Here is an 11,849-nt window from a genome sequence, read left to right on the forward strand (position 1 = left end):
CTTCCATCCTGGGGTGCATTTCCAACTTCTTTTCTACTCAAAAGAAAACAGTCCACTATAGAATCCTGGTAAAGTCTGGTTCTTCAATATTCTGTGTGAGTGGGAGGGGATGACGCTGTGGAGTCTGGGTTCTGCTGCAACCATAAACAAATTCCAGCAATTGTCTAAAGGCTCTGTGTCTCAGGTGAGCAGACACAAAGCAGTAGCAATAAGGTCTATATTCCTGAATCTCCCATCTTGTTATGTCTGTGAATTAACCAGAATACCCATGTTCAGCTCACTACTTGGTGAATTTCTAAAAGTCCCAAATATGTTGTTGATTTTCAGAGGGGGCCTATACATTAATCATTCCATACATTTTTGTCTCTTACAGATAACATAGGAGGGATCCTTGGTTTTTAGAAATTCTTGGTAGACGTGACCTCATAGCAAATTAACCACAGTTGTGGAGAAATATGTTTGTACACCCAAACTTGAAGCAACAGGGGAAGTGGATTTCAGTTGTGAAATGCAATAGCTATATATGCCTGTCCTACATCCCCACGTATCAGTAGTTACCTGGACTGACTCCACATCTGGTCTGTGGCATATTTCCTTCAGCTCCTCATATATTCCTCTTAAGATCTCTGTCATATGAATCATTCTGGTTTTACTCTCTTTGAGCTGCTCAAAAATGCCTTTCCTCTCTTTCTGCAGCCTCTCTGAATGATGCCATTCTTCCTCATAGTAAAATGGAGGCATCTTCCCATATTCAACTCTGATTGCTTCTCTTCTTAAATTTATGTAGTTCTGCAGTAAAATTAAATTCACCAAAATATGAACATATCCCTCTAAATCCTGTTGAATCTCCCTAATGCTAGGACTTACCTTTCCTATGTTTATACATGAATATACCACCATTGAAATTCCACATCATGTACTATCACAAGAATGGGATTCTAATCAGAATAAGTTATAATCTAAGTATGCATAATATGTCAAAGTATATTCTACTGTCATGTGTATTTTAAAAGGACAAACAAAAAATAAAATAAAGAAACTCCCAGATTCTTGTTTGTCTTATTAACAATTATACTTAAGCCTTCATCTTGTCAAACTTTCAGAATCCACAAAATTTTATTCCTTTCCTTTTTTACAAATATCCATGGCTCCTTTCTTTCTCTCTAATTAATTTTCTGAGGCTAGACTCAAACTTGTAATCTTTCTGCCTTAGCCTCCCAAGCAGCTGAGATTACAAGACTGCACTACCATGTCCTTTACTCTGCATCATGGTCAACAGTTTTAATCAACAGGTTACATTCACTTAATTCATGATAAAGAGTTTTCTAAAACAATCCACACAAAAAAATAAATTTGTTTTATCCTTTCCAACCCATATGTGAGGAAACATAACCCATTTCATACTTAAGGACTTTAGACTACAATGAATGGATTGAAATCCATTCACTTTTCTTGAGTTTAAGCCAAGTCACTTAAACCTACGTACTGTAACCTCAGAGGACAATAGTCATCTCCAAGCACTTCACCCAGCTAACTGTAATACTGAAGTGTCATTTAGCACCTGACCTTATTATCTCTCTGAGACCATTTTCTTCAATTCTCTTCAAAAGTCATTCCAATATATGACATTCTGACTAGATAACTCATATTCCTTTCACAGATAAACCTGCTTCCATTTTCCATTTATTGAAAATATGAATGGCAACAATTATAATTGTTTGTAGGCCCCTTATTACCCAAGTTCTACACCCACAGCCAGAGGATTAAGACTCAAATTTCTATTCTGGTGGGAGCAGAAACTCAGTGTGGCAGGAATATGAGTTATCTAGTCAGAATTATGCCTGACATAAAAGCTGAAGGCTCTCCTTGTGATTCAGTTCTTCTTTTGTGTTATAGAATAGAGTTTGTACTACTTTAATGACCATTTTTTAAGAAAATAAAATGTAGTTATTACTCCCCAGGTATGGGTCTCGAGAACCATTTTGCCTAATCAGGCTCAGAAATGACATGTTGCTGCTGCTTCTTCTTCTTCTTCTTCTTCTTCTTCTTCTTCTTCTTCTTCTTCTTCTTCTTCTTCTTCTTCACAAATATGGATTCCAGAATCATGCAAGCCTTCCAGAAGGAAATCATCTGCCCTATCTGCATGAAGTACTTTATAGATCCAGTCACCTTAGCCTGTGGGCACAGCTTTTGTAGGCCCCGTGTCTACCTTAGCTGGCATGATCTCCCAGATCTTGTTACCTTCTCTGTATGCAAGCAGATGGTACAGAAAAGAGACTTTAAAACAAATGTTCGTGTGAAGAAACTGGCAGCCCTTGCCAGAAAAAAACAGTCTTTGGCAATTTCTGATCTCTGAGGAACACATGTGTGAGACTCATAAGGAGATGAAGAAGATTTTCTGTGAAGAAGACAAGAACTTTCTCTGTTTGCTGTGCTCTAAATCCCAGGAGCATGAAGCTCACAGACACTGGCCAATCGAAAGTGCTGCTGAGGAGCACAGGGCAAGTGATTTCTCTGAAGATCCATGCCTATAAGAACAAAGAAATCAACATGGGTCTGTTTCCTTGGGGAACGGATGACTCTCTGTTTCCCATTCAGAATCTCTTCTGGCTTCTAAGTCTCAGGCTTCCCATATTTGGCAAATATCTGAAAGGAACAAAAAAAATGGCCCTGTTATTTTCAATGGGGTTAATTTATCTCTCATTTCTGGTTTCTTGCCTATGTGAAGGTCTGAATGCTACACTATTTTTTTTTTTTTTTTTTTGCTGCTTCTCTAATTTATGGTTCTTTTTCAGGAGAATCTGCTGAAGAAAATGCAATGTTTATGGGAAAAATATTGTGAAAGTCACAGAAACCTAACCATGGAGATGTTTACTATGGACTCATGAGACGTTAGTGCTATGCTTCTGCCTTCAACATGAAGTTAGGGGGGCATATATGCAATGTTTAAAGTAGGAAATAGATCTGAAACTCTAGTGTTCTCTAGGATTGAACAAGAAAGGTGAGGAGTCAATAGTCAAAGTATTTCCTCAGTTTCTATTTAGAGCAGTATGGCCCTTATCTAGGGTTTCTAGTTGAGACACAGATATTATCAAAATCACTCTGCTTTACTACAGGTAATGGTACACTTAGTACTTACACAACAGCAACAAAAAACTGGGCCATTTCACAATGTCATATGTGCTGGGATGATGTAAGTGACAGGCAAAAGTGGCATTTGGTAGTCACCGAATATTCAAATGCAGCTTCCAAAGCAGATTAAGCTGACTCCTGGTGAAAAATAAGTGATCAGAAATGAGTGGAAAATTTCATAGAGGGAGATAAATTGTTCAAATATAAGAACCATCTGAAATTACCCCAAACAATATTTAACAACATAATGTAAAATATGGAGGGGAAATATGATGAGTGACATAGCTTTGTGTTTTGAGTGGAAAATTATTGAGAATAATTTTCAAATAACTAATTTTCTTTGTGTATATTTATCCTGAGTGTATTTTAATTTAAATGAAAATTATTTTAAAAATTGTTTCATGAAAACTCTATTACAAATAATAAGTTAGAAAATAAGGCAGAAAACAAGGCTGCAAAAATCTCTTATTGGAAAGGTTAGGATACAAATCAGAAAGGAAAATGACCATCATGTAAATAAGTAAAATTCTTAATATATTAGAGTATAATAACTTTTTTAGACTAATTAAGCAGGAAAGTTGAAAATGAGTAAAAGGGCAGAGACTGGAGATGATGTTTAAATTTTAAATAGTTGGTGGCAAAATTTTTCACTAAAGATTACTTTGAGATTAAGTCCTGAAGAGGAACATAGCCATAGAGTGTCAACCCAGAGAGAAGCACATGTCAAGTAATTGCACTTGGTATATTGGGAAGGAGGTTACTGAAGTCATATTGAAGTTGATGTCATAGATTGAAATGAGTTTTGAAGAGAATTGAAGAAAATGGTATCAGAGAGATAATAGGGTCGGATGCTAAATGACACTTCAGAATGACAGTTAGCTGGGTGAAGTGCATGGAGATGACTATTGTACTCTGAGTTTACAGTAGGTAGGTTTAAGTGACTTGGCTTAAACTCAAGAAAAGCAAATGGATTTCAATCCATTCATTGTAGTCTAAAGTCCTTAAGTATGAAATGGGTTATGTTTCCTCACATATGGGTTGGAAAGGATAAAACAAATTTATTTTTGTGTGGATTGTTTTAGAAAACTCTATATCATGAATTAAGTAAATGTATCCTGTTGAATAAAACTGTTGACCATGATGCAGAGTAAAGGACATGGTAGTGCAGTCTCAGCAAATTAATGAGATTCTATATCAACATTAAATAGAAAGAAAGAAAAGATGCATGGGTATTTGTAAAAAGGAAAGGAATAAAAGTTTGTGGATTCTGAAAATTTGACAAGATTAAGGCTTGAATATAATTGTTAATAAGACAAACAAGAATCTGGGAGTTTCTTTATTTTTTGTTTGTCCTTTAAAAATACACATGACAGTAGAATGTATTTTGACATATTATGCATACCTAGATTATAACTTATTCTGATTAGAATCCCATTCTTGTGATAGTACATGATGTGGAATTTCACTAGTGGTATATTCATATATAAACATAGGAAAGGTAAGTCCTAGAATTAGGGAGATTCAACAGGAGTTAGAGGGATAGGTCTATATTTTGGTGAATTTAATTTTACTGCAGAACTACATAAATTTAAGAAGGGAAGCAATTAGATTTTAATATGGGAAGATGCCTGCATTTTTGCTATGAGGAAGAATGGCATCATTCAGAGAGGCTGCAGAAAGAGAGGAAAGACATTTTTGAGCAGCTCAAAGATAGTAAAGCCAGAATGGCTCATATGAAAGAGATCTTAAGAGGAATATATGAGGAGCTGAAGGAAATATGCCACAGACCAGATGTGGAGTCACTCCAGGTAACTACTGATACATGGGGATGTAGGACAGGCATGTATAGCTGTTGCAATTCACAACTGAAATCCACTTCCCCTGTTGCTTCCAGTTTGAGTGTACAAATATATTTCCCCACAACTGTGGTTACTTTGCTAATAGGTCACTTCTTCCAAGGATTTCTAAAAACCAAGGATCCCTCCTATGTTATCTGTAAGTAACAAAAATGTATGGAATGATTAATGTATAGGCCGCCTCTGAAAATCAACAACATATTTGGGACTTTTAGAAATTCACCAAATAGTGAGCTGAACATGGGTATTCTGGTTAATTCACAGACATAAAAAGATGAGATGATTCAGGAATATAGACCTTATTGCTACTCCTTTGTGTTTGCTCACCTGAGACACAGGGCCTTTGGACAATGGCTGGGATTTATGTATGTTTGCAGCAGAGCCAAGACTTCACAGCCTCTTCCCCTTCCAGGAACACAGAATGTTGGAGAACCAGACTTTACCAGAATTCTATAGTGGACTGTTTTCTTTTGAGTTGAGAAAAAGTGGTAAATGCAACCCAGGGTGGAAGATAGAACTTTTGGGGAACTAGTAGCTTCTGGAGCTGATTCAAAAATCTCACACTGTACCTAATGGTAGAGGGTTCTTGTGAAAATCACTCAGACTTTTTATTTTTCTTTTTTCAGGTCTTTGGAGACACACTGTAGAAGTGAATGTTTACCTGCCTCCCAGCAGATGCTTTTGCAGTTTTTACAGTACTAGTCAGGACTACCACAGTGCATAATTCATTGGAATAATCAGTCACTATTGTCATTGATCTACTTTTTTCTTCCCCCACCTAATTTGACATCTCTCTTAGTTCCTATTCTCAGTAATTTTGGGAGTAGCTTCAATAAAAATGTTGCAATAGAGAAATTATTTCAAAATTTTTCCATTCCTGGTTTTCTTTTCAGTTCTGGAAAGCCTATGCAGATGAAGGAGAAATACTAAGTGTTCACAAGGTTGATGAAGTTAAACACCTCATAGAGCTAATAGTGGGAACCCAGGCTAACTGTAGAGATAGAGTGATCCAATGTGTGAAACTTCTAGAGATTTGTTAATTTTGTATATTTTGACAGTTTTAAATGATAGTTGAAAGAAACTCAAAACATTACAACTCTGTGGGTCCTCCAGGCTAGGTCAGCTCCAGGAAGGCGATATCACTGCCTAGGATTCTTAAGACACTTTCCCTGTGAAGGAGGCAACAGTCAGTTCCAGTTTTTAGAGAAGCTTGTGTCTGCAGATAGGGAGATTTCAGTGCAGCATTTACAATATATTTACAATATATTTAAATATGTAGGAACTGTGAATAAGAATTAATTTCACAAAGTGATAATTTCTGTATTTCCACACCTGTTTATTGCAAGAATTCTTATAAAGTATCTTATCAAGAAAAGTCATGATTTTCTGACTGTACATATGTTTTTTTTTTTTTTTTACTTTCTTTTTTTTTAATTTTTTTTAAAATTTTTATTGTTGGTTGTTCAAAACATTACATAGTTCTTGATATATCATATTTCACACTTTGATTCAAGTGGGTTTTAACTGCATCTTCCTTCTTGCAGGATTGAATCTATGCATATGTATATAGCCCAGCCTGTGAATCCAGAACTCAGTGCAGGGCCCATCACTGGATTAATCCACAGGCTCACCTGCTTCCAAGGTAAGCATAAGCCCATTGGCAGTATTCTCATGTGTATTATTTGTTGTTAGGACCACATGGCTGGTATTTCCCTTTTATTAAATATTTTATTTATTTTTATAAATAAATAATATGACTGCAAATCCTTGAGTATGTCTCTATAGTCAAATTTACAGTATAAAGAGTGAAAGATAAAAAACCATTTAAATATAATCCAGGCTCATATGTCCTGAGGTATATATAAAACAAGTGATATAAAAATTGGAAATTTTAATAAATGGACCCACACTCAGATTTAAGTTTCATTATTCAATTTCACATACAAATTTATGCAGTTGTTCTATATGTTCATTATTTTAAAAAAAATGGTCCTGGCATTTTAACTTCGGGTCTCCCACATGTTAGGCAAGCACCCCAGCAGTTAGCCAGATATGCAGCCCCCACTTTTTTCTTTTTGTAGCAGAGTCTCACTAATTTGCCCAAGCTGGCATTGAACTTTTCATGTTCTTATCCCAGTCTTCTGGGGTTTCAGACATAAGCCACTTTATTCTGTTAAATTTGAATTTTTAAGAGAAGCTTTGCGGGGTAAATAGTTGAATAGAACTTTATGTTGTTTTTACCATGGGTATATATGATTTATATGGCATAAAATTTTGAATAGCTAGAGAAAATCTAAGAGAAGAAATCAACTTTGTCACCAAGAAATGAAAATTAAAAAAAAATTGATTTCAGTTTGCTCAATATAAAAAGCTACATGTTAAATCTTATAAATGCAGAGCAGTGCAGAACATGCAGAAAACTTAGGGATAGTGAAAAGTTTTACATAAATAAATTTTAAATTATTCTTTCTAAAATTAAAAACTTTGAGAAATAACAGGATTCAAGTGGATTCCAACAGCATTTACAAAATATTTGAATATTTAGGAACTGTGAATAAGAATTAATTTCATAAAGTGATAATTTCTAAAATGTATAAATAGATTTTTATCTAGTTATCTAGAAAAACTTACAAGAGAGAAAATCTTCACTTCTCATCCAAATAATGACACCATTTTTTTGAAATAGGAATATTTTTCTGATACTTATTCTTGATGCCTCCAGAGTGTTCAGGGCATCCTCTCTGTAGCTATTTTGAAATAAAAATTGAATTAAAAGACACTGGTTTCATATTTGACTCAATATTTGATTTTTCACATTGTCAACAAATTTCTTATCTGTGGTAAGGAATATGTTTGTTCTGTAGATTTACTATTCATGCCCATGATTTATTAGATTTTTACAACCAAACTCATTGTTGCTGTTACAATTTCACATTTCTCAGTAATATCATTTCTTCACAGGAAGACTTTTTTAGGACTTTAACTTCTTATTTTTTACATTCATGTCTGCAATATTTTTCTTGCAGTTGCTATTACTCTGTGTCCTGAGAGAGCCAACTGCCACGTCTTCTTGTATAGAGAGTTGAGAAGCATGAATGTAGAATGTGATCCACAAGGCGCCTTCTGGATCAATCCAACATCAGGTTTCTTTCTTTCCTGGGGTACTCAGACTTTTACCACTGGAAGATATTAATGGGAGGTGGAAGTAGGAGACTCTTGGAACTGGGCTTGTGGAATCTGTAATGATTATTGGAAAAAGAATAGAAATTACAAGATGGATGAGGTGGAGGGGCTCTTCCTTCTTGGATGTGTTAAGGAAGGTTTCTATTGCACTCTTTTTATCTCCTCCCCAATTGTACTTCAATATGTACCAAGGTCCATTGGCCAAATAGGAGTATTCCTGGATTATGAAGGTAGAACCATGAGCTTTATTAATGTTGCTCAAAGTTCACTGATATACTGTTGAGAGCCACAGCCGAAGGGGCCCCAGCAAACTTTCAGACTGCCAGCTGATGATTGGCTCACAGCGGCCCCAGCAACATCTAGCTGATTGGCTCCTCTGCGGTGATGCTCATTGGGCTGTTTCCCTGCCCTTTCAGACCACGGAGCTGCTCATTGGGGAACTTTTTTGGCTCTGCCCACGTGACCCAGCCAATCGGCCTCAAAAGCAGGAGGATTGTGGGAGGTGAAGAGGCTTGTGGTTGTGAGAGAGGCTTTTGGGAAGCCTGTGGTGGCAGTTGGGCTCTGAGGGATTTTCCCTGAGGAGCGGTTTTGTTTGGCGTGTGTGGTTCAAAAATAAAGTTTGTTTCTTTTGACAAGTGGCTCCTGAATTGTGCCCAGCCAGACTGGGGCATTCATTAGCCCAATGTCTCCCTCTACTGCATCATGGGCAAATACCCAGTATTCAACTCCTTTGATACCTAGTTTTGTTAAACCCTCGTCCTATGGGGCAATTCCTTTTAAAATGTCCTGTTTGTTCACAATTGCAGCATGTTCTTGGCCTGGCATCTAAAGCCTGTTTTACTGCAGCTGCCAAAATTTGCCCTTGTTCATTAATGTCTCTGGCATCTAAAGCCTGTTTTACTGCAGCTGCCATGACTTGCTCTTGTTCATTAATGTCTCTACATAATTTAATATATGTGTTTAAATCTTTATGTTTCCATGGTCTAATGATATCTCTGCACCAACGATTCGCTTGGTCATAAGCCAGTTGTTTTATTAATGACATTGCTTGTTCTGTATTCCCAAAAACTCTGGTAGCTGTTTGAATAAGCCTATCTACAAATTCAGCGTAAGATTCATTAGCTCCTTGTATTACCTTAGATAATTGACCTTGTAAACCTCCATGTCCTTGTAAAGTCTTCCATGCCCTAACTGCCTCTACAGCAATTGGTGCATATACGCCAGGATCATATGCAATTTGTTGCTGCTTATCCTCATAAGGTCCCTTTCCTAACAACATATCTAGATTTCTCTGAGGATAACCAGCTGCTGCATTTCGCCTAGCCGTCTCCTTGCAAAATTCCTCATTGGCAACCTTCCATGACAGGTATTGACCTCCATTTAGCACAGCTTTACACATATTAGCCCAATCTGCTGGCGTCATGTTCAAGTTGTTAATGGATTCGACCAAGCTTACAGTGAAGGGTGCTTGAGGACCATAGGTTGTTACAGCCTCTTTTAGCTGCTTCACTATTTTGAAATTTAAAACATGGTGAATTCGCTGCCCTCCTACCTCAAACACAGGGCATATTAATACTTGAGATCCTGTCTCAGGATCCGAACTATCAACTTCGGGGGTTGGGGGCCTCCCAGCATATGGAGGTGGCCTTGTTAGTTGGACATTTACATCCTCTGGTGACAGAAAGGTGTTAGTAGCAGTCTCCTGTAGAGATGGCACTGTTGGTTGGACACTTATGCCCTCTGGTGATAGAAAGTTTTTAGTAGCAGTCTCCTTTTGTAACTTTCCCCCTGATGGCTTTTCTGCTCTAAGCTTTCTTCCTCTATCTTTGTCTGAACTGAAGGCTTTGGACAAAGCAAACCAGATACAAATGTCCACAATGACAATGTGCCAACTTGCAGAGTCCCTGGGCTGTTCTTTTCTATTCTTTTTAAATCTTCACCATGATAGTTCCATTGTGATATATTTAACAACTCCTCCTTAAAAAGCCATGGGCTACATTTTTGTATTGTATCAATGTATGCCCTGACTGTTCTTGATTTTACTGAGATGCCTCCTTCCTCTAACAATTTACTTATCACTCTCTCAGTTTGTTTTTTACTAATTTCTGATCCCGTATTTCTACTATAATACAACCCAACAAGATGATGCCAAACAAAACTGAGACAGAATGAAATAAAAAGGGAACAACAAAAAGTCATTATAGCCTTTCTATCCTCCTGACATGTGCATCCGTCCTTTCTCCCTATCTGTTCCTCAGACGTAAATAGTTTTTCCTCAGATTTGAGCGGTTTTTCTTCCATCTCACTCATCTCCATGGACAGGCAACTTAAAACAAAAGTGAAGCAAAACAAAAGAGGAATCTTAAAATGGCTACCCATCCTCTCGCCCTGCCCTCAGGGGCGAGCAGTTTACCTTATTACTTACCCTCAGTCTCTCCCCATGTGAGCCACCAAATGCCACAGTCTGGCTGGGCACAATTCAGGAGCCACTTGTCAAAAGAAACGAACTTTATTTTTAGAACCACACACGCCAAACAAAACCGCTCCTCAGGAAAAACCCTCAGAGCCCAACTGCCACCACCGGCTTCCCACAAGCCTCTCTCACAACCACAAGCCTCTCCACCTCCCACAATCCTCCTGCTCTTGAGGCCGATTTGCTGGGTCACATGGGTGGAGCCAAAAAAGACCCCCAATGAGCAGCTCCGTGGTCTGAAAGGGCAGGGAAACAGCCCAATGAGCATCACCGCAGAGGAGCCAATCAGCTAGATGTTGCTGGGGCCGCTGTGAGCCAATCATCAGCTGGCAGTCTGAAAGTTTGCTGGGGCCCCTTCGCCTGTGGCTCTCAACAATATATAGTATTCGTTCCTGTTTTTTTTTTTTTTCCTCCCTGTCTCAAGCCTGTTTTCTGCTGTAGTCACTTCTGACCAGACATTGATAAGGACTATGCCCCAATGTATGGAAAATTCAATATCTAAGGAAGCCCTCTACCTTGGGTCTTATCAAACATGACAAACAGGTTGTATTTCATTAACTTTACATTCCTTCTAATGTTGTGAAAACCTATTTAATGTGTTATGAATTATGGTGATAATATTAAAAGCCCATATATTCCTAAAATTTATGTTTTTTAAAAATTTATTCCTTTGAGGAATATAATTGCCTATGGTACATGAAATAGAATATATTTTCTAGTTTTACTTTATTCCTGAACAGTCACAAATGAAAGAATAGATAAAGTATGATTTAATAAATTTAAAATTCAATCTAAGAGAACATGTCACTTTCTCTACCCAAACAAGCATGACCATAATGACTCAATGGTTGTAAGAACATAATTTTCTCCCTTCTTTTTTATCTAACTTTAATTTACTAATTTTGTTTCATTTTCTGTTGTTTTCACCCAAAGCCTGCATCTGAGTAAATTATAAAGAAAAGATTTATTTACCTCACAGTTCTGAAGACAGGTGAATTCTAGGTCATGGTGCCTCAGTTTCTGGTGAGATTCATGATAAATCTGCTCATAGCAGAGAAGAGGAAGGAGAAATTTTCTAGTGCAGAATGTTAGAGCACAGGGGTGGCATCCTTCATAACAAACTAGTTTCTTAAAAATAACTATCCAAGGGCCCAGAATTCACTCTTTCATCTAGGTTCAGTCCCAAGAGAAAGGCACTGATCATT

At 37.2% G+C, this 11,849-nt stretch overlaps 1 pseudogene; it reads left to right on the forward strand.

Annotated features, from left to right (window-relative positions):
• Positions 1-2,089: 2,089 nt before the first annotated feature.
• Positions 2,090-11,158, forward strand: LOC114082443 (tripartite motif-containing protein 51-like; annotated as a pseudogene).
• Positions 11,159-11,849: the final 691 nt, after the last annotated feature.

Source organism: Marmota flaviventris, assembly GCF_047511675.1.
Source record: "Marmota flaviventris isolate mMarFla1 chromosome 10 unlocalized genomic scaffold, mMarFla1.hap1 SUPER_10_unloc_1, whole genome shotgun sequence".
Classification (NCBI taxonomy): domain Eukaryota; kingdom Metazoa; phylum Chordata; class Mammalia; order Rodentia; family Sciuridae; genus Marmota; species Marmota flaviventris.